At 31.9% G+C, this 10777-nt stretch overlaps 1 long non-coding RNA gene across 1 annotated transcript; it reads right to left on the bottom strand.

Moving 5' to 3' along the window:
• Positions 1 to 4267: 4267 nt before the first annotated feature.
• On the bottom strand, positions 4268 to 5691 carry LOC132713132 (uncharacterized). The gene is made up of 3 exons (XR_009623406.1): positions 5579 to 5691; positions 5145 to 5300; positions 4268 to 4846 (listed from the first exon to the last, which is right to left on the bottom strand). It is a non-coding gene; the product is annotated as an uncharacterized LOC132713132 (long non-coding RNA).
• Positions 5692 to 10777: the final 5086 nt, after the last annotated feature.

The following is a 10777-nucleotide window of genomic DNA, read 5'->3' as shown; positions in this document are numbered from 1 at the left end:
GTTTCCAATATTCCCCATATGATTTGGCTATAGTTGGTTGACAAAATGTTTTAATCTCGATACATTGATGCAATACGACTATTTGAGCCGCGTCACGACACAACCTTCGTAATGCGTTTGCGACCAGCATGGATCCAGACCAGCCTGACCATCCGCGCAGTCTAATCAGGATCTATGCTGTTCGCTATCAGTTTCTCTACTTGAAATAGGGTTTGTAAGCAAACAGCATGTATCCTGATCAGACTGCGCGGATGCTGATATGCTGATTCAGGTAATGTGCCGCAGTCACGGACTCTTACGTTGTTTTGCAAATAAACATTTAATGTAACCCAATAGATAAATCATTAAAATGTCTTCGAATATAATCGTTGCCTGACAAAGGTTAAAGGCTTTTACTTCTTTTCATTTTTCATTTATAAAAGATAAGGCGTGTTATCTCCCAGAATCCATATCTATAGAACAATAATTGCTTGATTTATTCCATTTTATTTCAAATAACTATTTTAATTATGATAACAGATGTTTTAACAATATTAAATGCAAATAAAAACACAAAATGTACTTGTTGAATATCATAATTTATAAAGAAACTCAGAAAGTATTGAACGAATTGTTTTGTCTAAAATTAAGATGCTGTTAAATGCGTTATCTATCATCATGCATGTTTATTTAGACGATTTCCCATTATTCTTGCGTGTTTGAAATATATATAGTAACTTGTTCAGAAAGATGCAACTATATTGGAGAACATAAATGAGAGATAAACCTATCTAAGAAAATTGCCCTCTCTGTGAACTTACTATCCAACATTTATAATGCTAAACTAGATTAAGAATAAACCCAAGAGGGATACAAAAAATTGATTACAGCAACTGTTTATTGCGATCTTACTTTGTTTATGTTTTACTTAGCTTTATGATTGAAATATTCATTCTAGTATTTTACTCTCTGAAAATTTATTTTTATGCAACAAAAACCGAGGCTGTTTTAGACAGTGAAAGTATCAAACCATAATAATTTTAGAGAAAATTTTATGAAATTCTTGTCATGGCATTTACTGACATATATATGAGATGTGTACGTTTCTTTAAGATGTTATTTGTCATGCTAAATATCCATTCATTGACTTATATACACATATGTACAAATAGATTGTTCGGTTAATCAGGAGTGCCGTACCTTTTTCGATTTCTTGATACAATATTTGACAGTCAGGCATGGTTCTGGAAAGGAGAGACCCTGTGAAAAGAATGATCCGAGGAGCAGTGCGCTCAACCCTTCACAGTTCTGGATAGCAATGATGACCCTTCATAACTTACATAAGTAAATTGTTCAAATGAACAAGATTGCATTATTAAGACATTAGTAGAAACATCAATATTACTAATTTTAGTGTCCACAAAGAGGCACTCAAGGCCTTCCTGAACCAGTGCAGCTGGCAAACCATCATATAACTTAAAATTTAACAAAACAGAATAGACATACCTGTTTATATCTAAATTTCTCTTAATCATTTCTGCATTGTAAATTGCATTATAATAACTAAACAATATATTTATATATTTATGTTTTTATTTGTTTGGGTCGTCAGACCAAACAAATAATGGTAGCGAAATTTCAGACCCTGATGCTGTTAATTGCAAATGCCGAAAGTAGTCCGCTTTTTTGAAGTGGTAACTTCCCTTAATATGTACACTAACGCCGAAAAATTCAGGGGAGATCACTGCTCAAAGATTGTCAAATGACAGGCGCATTAATTTTCAAGCAAAATAGTTCCCGAATGGTCGAAGATATCTAATATTGTTTTATTCTTTATAGATAAACATACTTATAGTAAGCTCCATGATTATTTACATATGTGTTAATCAACAGGTTTAGCGTCGTAATAATAAGAGTTACAAACCCTAATTTAAAATAATATGGTTTTCTTCAGGCCGTTAACATATAACTTCACCGTGGCCGAGGGGTTTGCACGCTCGCGTAGGAATCGAGAGGTCTGGAGTTCAAATCCTAGTCGAGGCAACTCAATTTTTTAAAAACTTTTTTAAGTCAAATAAACATTGAATTGAATATCAGTGTTGCAATTAGTCTTATAGCCAATTTACTACAGTTAAAACACTGGAAAGCATTGGTGGCTCTATTCCAAAAACAAATTGGTTTCTAATCTCACAACCTTCACCCTTCTGACATTCTGAGACCCAAACAAATTCAGCGCCTTCTGTGCTTTGATTTATATTCCTTCGACATAAGTTATCAAAGAAAGTAATTGATTCTATTTATTATCTAAGTGGAAGACTAAGATTGAAAAATCAATTCATTTTTAAATGGTATACAATTTTGAATTGTTATTTATAAAGAATGACATTCAAAATTTAATTTCCGTAATTTTAAAGCCTTTTTCATCATTTCTAATATAGATTGAAACTCATGTCAATAGAAATTGCCATGGTAAGATATACCATTGTAATTTTCTTTCTTCGTTTTCTCCACATCAATCAATGTATTGTTAAATGGCAATTTGCGATTGACAGCCAGACGAATTTCGTTTCTTATAAGCACATACTTTGATATAGCAAGGGTATTTGTACAAAAGCTGACACATCTGATTGTCAAGAGCTCTATGATATTGAAATGTATACACGGCGACGAGAGAGCAATATGATCATAATATGGTCTTACAAACACCTAACGTACTAACATTAAACCATACAATATAATGTGCAAAAGGTAAATTTCTTAAGACCAACATGTTCTCTAATTAAATGATTATATTATTAAATCTTATTTCCTTGCAGCGAAACTCATTCCCTTAATAGAATTTGCAAAATGATCAGAAAAAGTAAAATATATTCAAATCTATTTTGCTCACAGGAAAAGTCTTAATTTACTTGTATTATTTCTCTTTTCCTTTCGTCTTAAATTGTTATTCAATAACAACGTATCATTTTTAATAAAAAAAGAAAAATAAAAGATTGTTATTTCTTTGATAAAGTAAAGATAAGTGTATTTCAGCAACGTACATATTTTGATATAATAAACCCTGAAACAAATGTTCTTTAAAAAACTTAGATAAACTTTGACCTGTACTATTTCTGGTTCCGATATTTCTTTAAATCCAGACGTATTTAGAAGGATTTCATTATGTATCTTCTATTTCATTCACGAGTACTTAGTTTGCATTTGTTACGTATAATGAAAATTTCGACTGACAGAAAGTGAAGTATTAAGCAAAACAAACAATATAAATATATACATTACAACATAAATAAATGTGCGGACAAATGTACATATACATTTATATCTATTTCTTATCTCTTAGAGACAATAGACAGTTATAATTCACACTTTATCTGTGAATGGAATGAAACTTATATTGATAGACTCATTCATTTCCTGAGAGTGTCATGAAGAATAGTGTTTATAGTTACACATAATTCCGTGTAGTCATAAAACAAAGTCCTGTATTAGCATATAAATTGAAACATTTGTAACATAACGTATATTACGTTGTTTTTTTGTTAACGATACGTTTGACAAATTTTGTAATGGATGAATTCTAAGGAAAAATTTGATGAATTCTTAGGAAAATTTTGATGCAAGTCAAAAATGTGCGCTTTTTAAGCATAATAAATTACAATAAATATATTATGCTAACCCAATTCCAACAATGACTAAACATTCAATATGACAATGCTTTCACTTTACATTTTCGCTCTTTCTGGCAAAATTATCATACTGAATTATTTTAAGTATCAGTTTATTCAAGCGAATAGTTTTAAGAAGTACACAAATTTATGACGCCTACAAAAAATATAAAGACATGAATATTTTCTAAAGATGATAAATGTAAGACGTCGACGTTATGATTTAACCTAACACGATTACTTACAAATTGTAACAAACTTATTTTTTAAGTTTTAAAATAAACCAAAGCTATTTCTAATTGTTAAAAACGCTTACACTAAAGCTTCTGACCTTAAGGTTAAAATGAATAACAAATAACATTAATGTAAACTATGCATATATGACCGCCGCCACGAGAAAAAGGGCACTCGGGCATTTTTTATCGATTTTTAGTTTTATAGCTAATATTTTAGGACATGCATTATTTTACACGTTGCACTTTATTTCACATCGATATTGCAAATAGTTTTTGAGATATATAGGTTTAAAAGAGTACATTAAAGCAGCGTCAACGACAGATTTACGTAACGTCATAATAATTATGACGACGTCAAATGTAGTTTAGCAGATAACAAATGAAGTCAAGTGTTTCCAAAGTTATAATTTTGCACTAACTACAATAATATTAAAATATATAAAAGTAAGATAATATTATGCAAAAAGTAATTTATATCACTGTTTTCAAGGTATTCTTGAATAATATATGTAGAACAATTACATTTTATCATTATAAAACTTTGACCTGCTGTCATAACCTACGAAACTTAATAGCAAAACGTTAATTAAAAAAAATGGAAACAATTGAACTTGATAACATTAACAATATTCATCACTCAGTCTTTACGCATGCAGCGTGAATCACTCTTCAGTGTATGGCGGGCACGTGGCATCTTGGTATGCAGGACGCACATATTTTCTAACGTTACGGTATAAGTATTCGCGACGTGTACGACTTAATCCTGCGGGCTGTATGACCTCGGGAAATGTTGTTGTTGGAACGTCAGTATTACGTCTAATCAGCGGAACCCGAACTTCCTCGCTATCTGATCTTTCCTTAACAAACACAGCCGACTTGTCTGCAGCAGAAAATCTGAAGCAGTGATATTTCTGTATGCCTTTCACTTGTAGGAAAAATCGGGTCAAATACGACTTCCAGTCATACCTGTGTTAAAATAATGTTATTTTATTAAAATGCAGTAAATACTGTATATAACGTATATTCTTTTTGGAAAATATTTAAAAAAAATATTTTAGGCATTGCATTTTTTCTTCTTCAGAGATTATTATAAAATCAATAACTTTTTTATTTGTTTCTACTATGTACATGTATGTGTATTGCTAGTGATCGGCGTGACTCCGAGTATCCTAATTATACATGATTTTTATAATGTTTAAGTCTACATTATATTATTTACTAGTTATCAAAAATAAATATTAAAACTTTGTTGAAAATTAATTACCATTTCCATGTCTGATCACCGTTTTCATTTTGATATGAAATAGGGAAATTGTTTCTTGCCGATTTATCCCCAATGTCTGCAAATTGACTCAGACTCTCACAATCAGACCTCTTGAATAGCTTTTTTATTCGCCCGAAGCCACCATCAACAAGACACCTTAGATAAACAATAAAAAAAAGAATTAAAGAATGACAGTACAAACGAATTAGTTATCACATAAACATAAAAAAACAACCTTATAGCCATAAACTTTTTGAGTAGGCTGTTACTTAATTATGTGTTCATTTATATCTGAATAAAATATGAGGATTTTATTTAATTTTGTGACCAAACATAAGGATTTTTATTACTTTAGTAACATTACCAACGCTCAATAATATGCAGTCACAACCCAAACGCAACGATGCTATGTATAAATATATCAAGCTACTTACTTTTATGCCCGGGAATAGCCATATTCAATTGAATGTGTTCGTGTAACCCTCTGTTTACTCTCCAACAAAGATACGCCAGGGTGTATCTATTCTTATTTTAAACAGTTAACAAGAAAAAGTAACGCTATTAACTTTATATTACTTGTTTTAGTATTATTAACCAATAAATATGCTGAATATTTTTATACATAAGTTAATACAAAAAACAAGATTTACCTCCGCAATTATCTGCATTATAGATAAAGTCCTTCTCGCCAAATCCGTAATTCTGTAAACAACGATGGATCATGCTTAATACTGAATTCGGTTCATGTGTCCCAGTTCCATCTAAACCTGTAAGGTGACAATAATTTATATGAAATACTGTTTTATGTCCATTAATAAAAACGGCAATAATATAGCGTAGTGTAAAACTCATTAATGCAAGGAACTAATATTCCGGGAGGACGACAATATGCCTGTACGTGTATGAAATAATAATTACCTACATTCAATCACATATCCTATTCTGTCATGGTATAGATGGTTAATTGATAAATATAAAACAAAATAAGATTTGATCTTCATCATTAATATTTTTGAACTCCCTTCACTTGTAGATTTCAATGGGGAAACACCAAACTTTATTTATTTTTTTGGGCCGTCACAAAAAACAGGGGTTTCCCATCTGTGGGCTGTGTAAAGGGATTGTCACACTCGATTTGTAGTCAAAAAGTGTTTAGGGAAACCTAAAAATTGCCCCAAAATTTTTATCAAAAAAATTTTCTAAGCTTTTTTAAAATTATCCCTTTTAGGGGTTTGACTTTTTAAAAATTTGATTCTTTATTTTAGGGAAATGGAAACCCGGGGTCCAAAAAATCAAAAACTCGGGGAAAACTCGTTTTTTTTCCCAAAAATCGAGTATTTGGGTTTTCCCCCTGGGGAGATTTTTCCAAAAACAATCTCACAAATTTAATTCAACACCTTTCTGCGGGCTACTTTGGGTTTTTCAAATTTCAATTTCACAAAATTCCCCGTATTTATAAATAATTTGGCCAAAGGGAAAGGTAACTTTAAAAAAAACCAAATTTAAACAGCAAAAATATTTTTTTTAACTTTATTTAATGCAATAAAATTTAAACTAAGCTTAACATTTTCAATTATATCTTTTATTCCTAAAATTAAGCCTGATGGGCGGCAATGAATAAAATCTAGAAAAATTACGTAATAAATATTAAACTTTCAAAAAAACCCCCATCTAAAATGTCAAATGAAACCATGAAATATAATTTTTTATTTTAACTTTTTCAAAAAACAATATTTTCGTATTTTTCTTTTTAATAAAAGTGTCTTTTTTCCAACGAAAATTAAACCACTTTTCTTTGGGGTTAATTCTTATCATCTTTTTACAGTTTACCCCCCTTTTACTGTTTACAGCACTACGCGTATTTTTTTTAACACACAGTTTCTTTTAAATGTATTTCATGTCAATATTTAACAACACTGACTCTGTTTTTATTGAGGAAAATAATCTTGTCAACAAGTTTCACATGAAAGTCTGTTTCTCAGTTTATTCACAAGTAACCCAGCAGCCGAAAAGATACGCTCTGACGGCACTGATGTTGCGGGCACCGCTAGCACCCTGTTTCGCGATTACGGCGATTCTCGGAAAGTTCTTTTCATTTTCTTTCCACCAGTTTAGTGGTTCTGAATCACATTTTGTTTGAAAGATAGCGTTCAAGTTCATCGTCGGTTTTTGTCACATTTTTCTGGTGAATAACACATTAAAAAATCCAAAGCACTCTCCTTTTTTTGCCGCTTTTGATGGCACACTATCACTTTCACTCTGGGCGCGAGAAGGTAATTTGAGTGGAATTTCATCCAAGCGCGATTCAAGAGCTTCAATAGCTACTTTTCTTGCATAGCAGACTGGCATTTCCGTTAGTTTTACCCATGCCGGAAATTTCATCTGGCATGGGGGGTGCCAGATGAGTCGCGTGCTGTACAATGGCACGCTTAGGATGACGTCATTTTACCGTTATGAATGAAGTTGCAATTTCATACGCTGTTGTAAGAAAGTAGTTACGGTTATCATGATATAAATTTCCATTGAAAATAAAGATAAAGAATTTAAAATATAATGGAATATGGTAGAATATGCAAGAAAAAATATCTGACATATGTTTGCGGTTCGGATCGGAATATCCGCCCCTCGGTTACCCGCCCATGGGCGGTAACATCGGCAAGCCTCGTTACCGCCCAATGGGGGGTGTCACCTCGGGACGGATATTCCGATCCGAAACCGCAACATATGATCAGATATTATTATTCTTGCTCACTATTAACAAAAAAAAATGATTAAAGAAAGGTAAAAAAATAAAAAAAAAAAAAAAAAAAAAAAAAAATAAAAAAAAAAAAAAAAAAAAATGAAAACGTTAAAGAAAGGTAAACGTTTATAACGCGGGTCAAGAATGGTGGAAAGTGCGGCTGTAGAATCAAAAATCTCGGTAGATTTTGGCTGGTTAGCGTCGTTCAAATTTCTCCCGCGATAGTTTGTTTCACTTTTTTGCAACTAAATGCGATTACTTTCACAACTGGTATTTCATAAGTCCACAAACGATTGGATAAAATCTGAGAACAAGAGAACATTTGTCTCTGTTGAAAATGTAAGTGGTTACCGCGGTAAAGTCCTTCAACACGTCTTTGAGGATCCAAAATATTATCCCACTCGTGATCTTTGAGTAACAACATTACTATCACTTTTCTTAGTTGAACTTATCGTCTAAAAACATAATAAAAATCCGTGATAACACGTCTTTGTTCCACACAGTCTCTCTAACATGAGATGCGTTGAGTTCCATCTCGTTGGCACATCTTGAATTAAGTTCATGTTCAGGCCACTTTTTGAACACTTTCTGTCTATTTTCTCATCTCTGCTGTTAAGGTCGTGGAATGTTTTAAAGTGTCCAACGAGTTTTCTACTTTTAGGCCACTATTTTGCTTACATTTGGTAATTCAAGTGCGGGTTTTACGCACAACTGAAGCGTATGTCCAAAGCAGCCTACATCACCCCAATCCTCGCATTTTTCACTACCACCTTTGCATTTTTTTTCTCGCTTTTTAATATGTTTTCCCCAAATTTTTTTTCCCAAATTTCCTTAATTTTTACAATTTCCTTTCAGTTTATTTGCGAGATTTTCAACCAGTTGTGCCCTTTTTTCCTTTTCCGCGAGTCATAAAACCTTAGTTTTTCCTTTCCCCCAAAGTCATCGGGTAAGATAAATTTTTTCCAAAATTTAGTCTGAAACTTGTCATTTAGCATTAGTTTGGTCCATGAAAAATTCAGTGGTGAGCGAAAATTTGATTGAAAACCCGGGGTTTTTTTTGGACAAGAAAACCCCCCTTTCGTCATCTTATTCTTCCCCAATTACGCGATTTTAACTGTTGTTTTTACTCGGCACTTTTTTTAACTTTTGGGCCCCTAAGAAATTTCATTTTTCTCTTATTAAAGGTATATCCTTTAAACATGTTTGCTATAGCCTGCGTGATTTTTTCACTTTGCGTTTCAGTTATTTTATTTTTCGTGTTCAAAATATGTCCATTGAGTGTTGGTTTTGTGTGTCAGAGATTTTGTTTTCAGAAGGATGCTTTAAGCGTAAATGATTTAGCATGTTTTAGTACCACCAGCATACGTCATTTCACAGCTACATAATGTACATTTAACAGTCTTGCTATCAGCACAGCGTTCAGGCATTAGATTTTGCCAGGGCGGCATTTTGACTCTTATGGAAATTTTATATATCTTATTCTAAAGCAAAAACTTTATCAAGATATAAAAAAGAAATGATATTTTCTGGATTTATATGCTTAAGGAAGAAAAGGGAGTTACTCTCCTTTATTGAGTAAAGAAAAACAACGTATAATTGGGTTTAATTACAACCTTTAATCTAACATTCATAATAACAATCCGGCCCTTTACTGTTTTTCAAAACGGTTTTACCTTAAAACAAGTTTCGGCTACAAACTGTTACACAATTAAAGGTCATTTAAATATCATAAGAGGCCGAATGATGTAAGCGACACAGGTGTTCAATCCCATGCGCGTGTCAAACTGTTGATCACTCGTTATGTTTACGATATAATTTTCGCACCTCTTCAAGGATGTTTTTATTGCATTTTACAGGTATTTATGAAGATACATGTATATCTCCGAATTTCTAAACTAATTGGACACCAATCTCATTAAATCTAAAATAAATAGAAATTTTTTTTTTTTCCGAGTAATCGAATATCAATTTTGTTAACCGATATTCGGACGTTCGATCGAGTACTCGGTTAACCGAGTACTCATTGCCATCCCTACTTTATTTACTAATATTCTGACTAATATAAGTTACGTTTACATGTAAACCTTAATCATCTGATTTTTTTCCAAAATGAATCACATTTACATTTGACAAAATTGCCTTAAAGGGACTCCACTGAGGTTTAAAAGCCTAGAAACATAACATTTGAATTTCTTACATAAATGATCTGGGGCACAGAAATATACATGTATGCAAAAATAGTTAAGAAATATACTTTGAAATAATTGAAAATCGTATTTATATGCTTTTCTTAATCAGATTTGAGTGAAAAGCGTTTAAACACTTTTCATTTTGGGTCATTTATTTACAATATGAATTATTATTCTGGAAAAACGAAGTGCGCGAATGATCTGAAATCTTGCACAAAGATAAGAGTTCTAAACCTTCATCAAATTGTACATTTATATGGAAAAAAAATTTTTCAGTCCCATCACATCAAAAAACCTCAGTGGAGTCCCTTTAAGTTTGTAAATTGTTAATTTAAAAACCATGCAGTTTTGTTTGTTAAAACCATTTTTGGAATTATCAAATATATAGACAGGAGCCTTCAGACTATTGCACTCTCAATATGTTATTTGCACTGATAATTGTAATATTGCACGTTTATAACGTCATTTTTGTCACCGGATAATCGTGACGTTAATATTATCTGTATACTCTGCTGCAATCGATTTATAAATTTATTTCATATTACCTCTAACAAAGAAAGTTTGCATTATTATAAATTCGTAATAAATATTCTTGCTGAATGTAAACGGTAATTTGCAATTGCCTTACGGCTCGGGTTATATATACAACGGTCATATAACCTGTAAAAGATCTTTATAGCTTATACCATAACTGTCATAGGCAT

Source organism: Ruditapes philippinarum, unplaced genomic scaffold (assembly GCF_026571515.1).
Source record: "Ruditapes philippinarum isolate M1 unplaced genomic scaffold, ASM2657151v2 ctg2390_1_1_1_1, whole genome shotgun sequence".
NCBI classification, from domain to species: domain Eukaryota; kingdom Metazoa; phylum Mollusca; class Bivalvia; order Venerida; family Veneridae; genus Ruditapes; species Ruditapes philippinarum.
The sequence above is the reverse complement of the archived record's forward strand: the minus strand, read 5'-3'. Positions and strand labels throughout refer to the sequence as shown.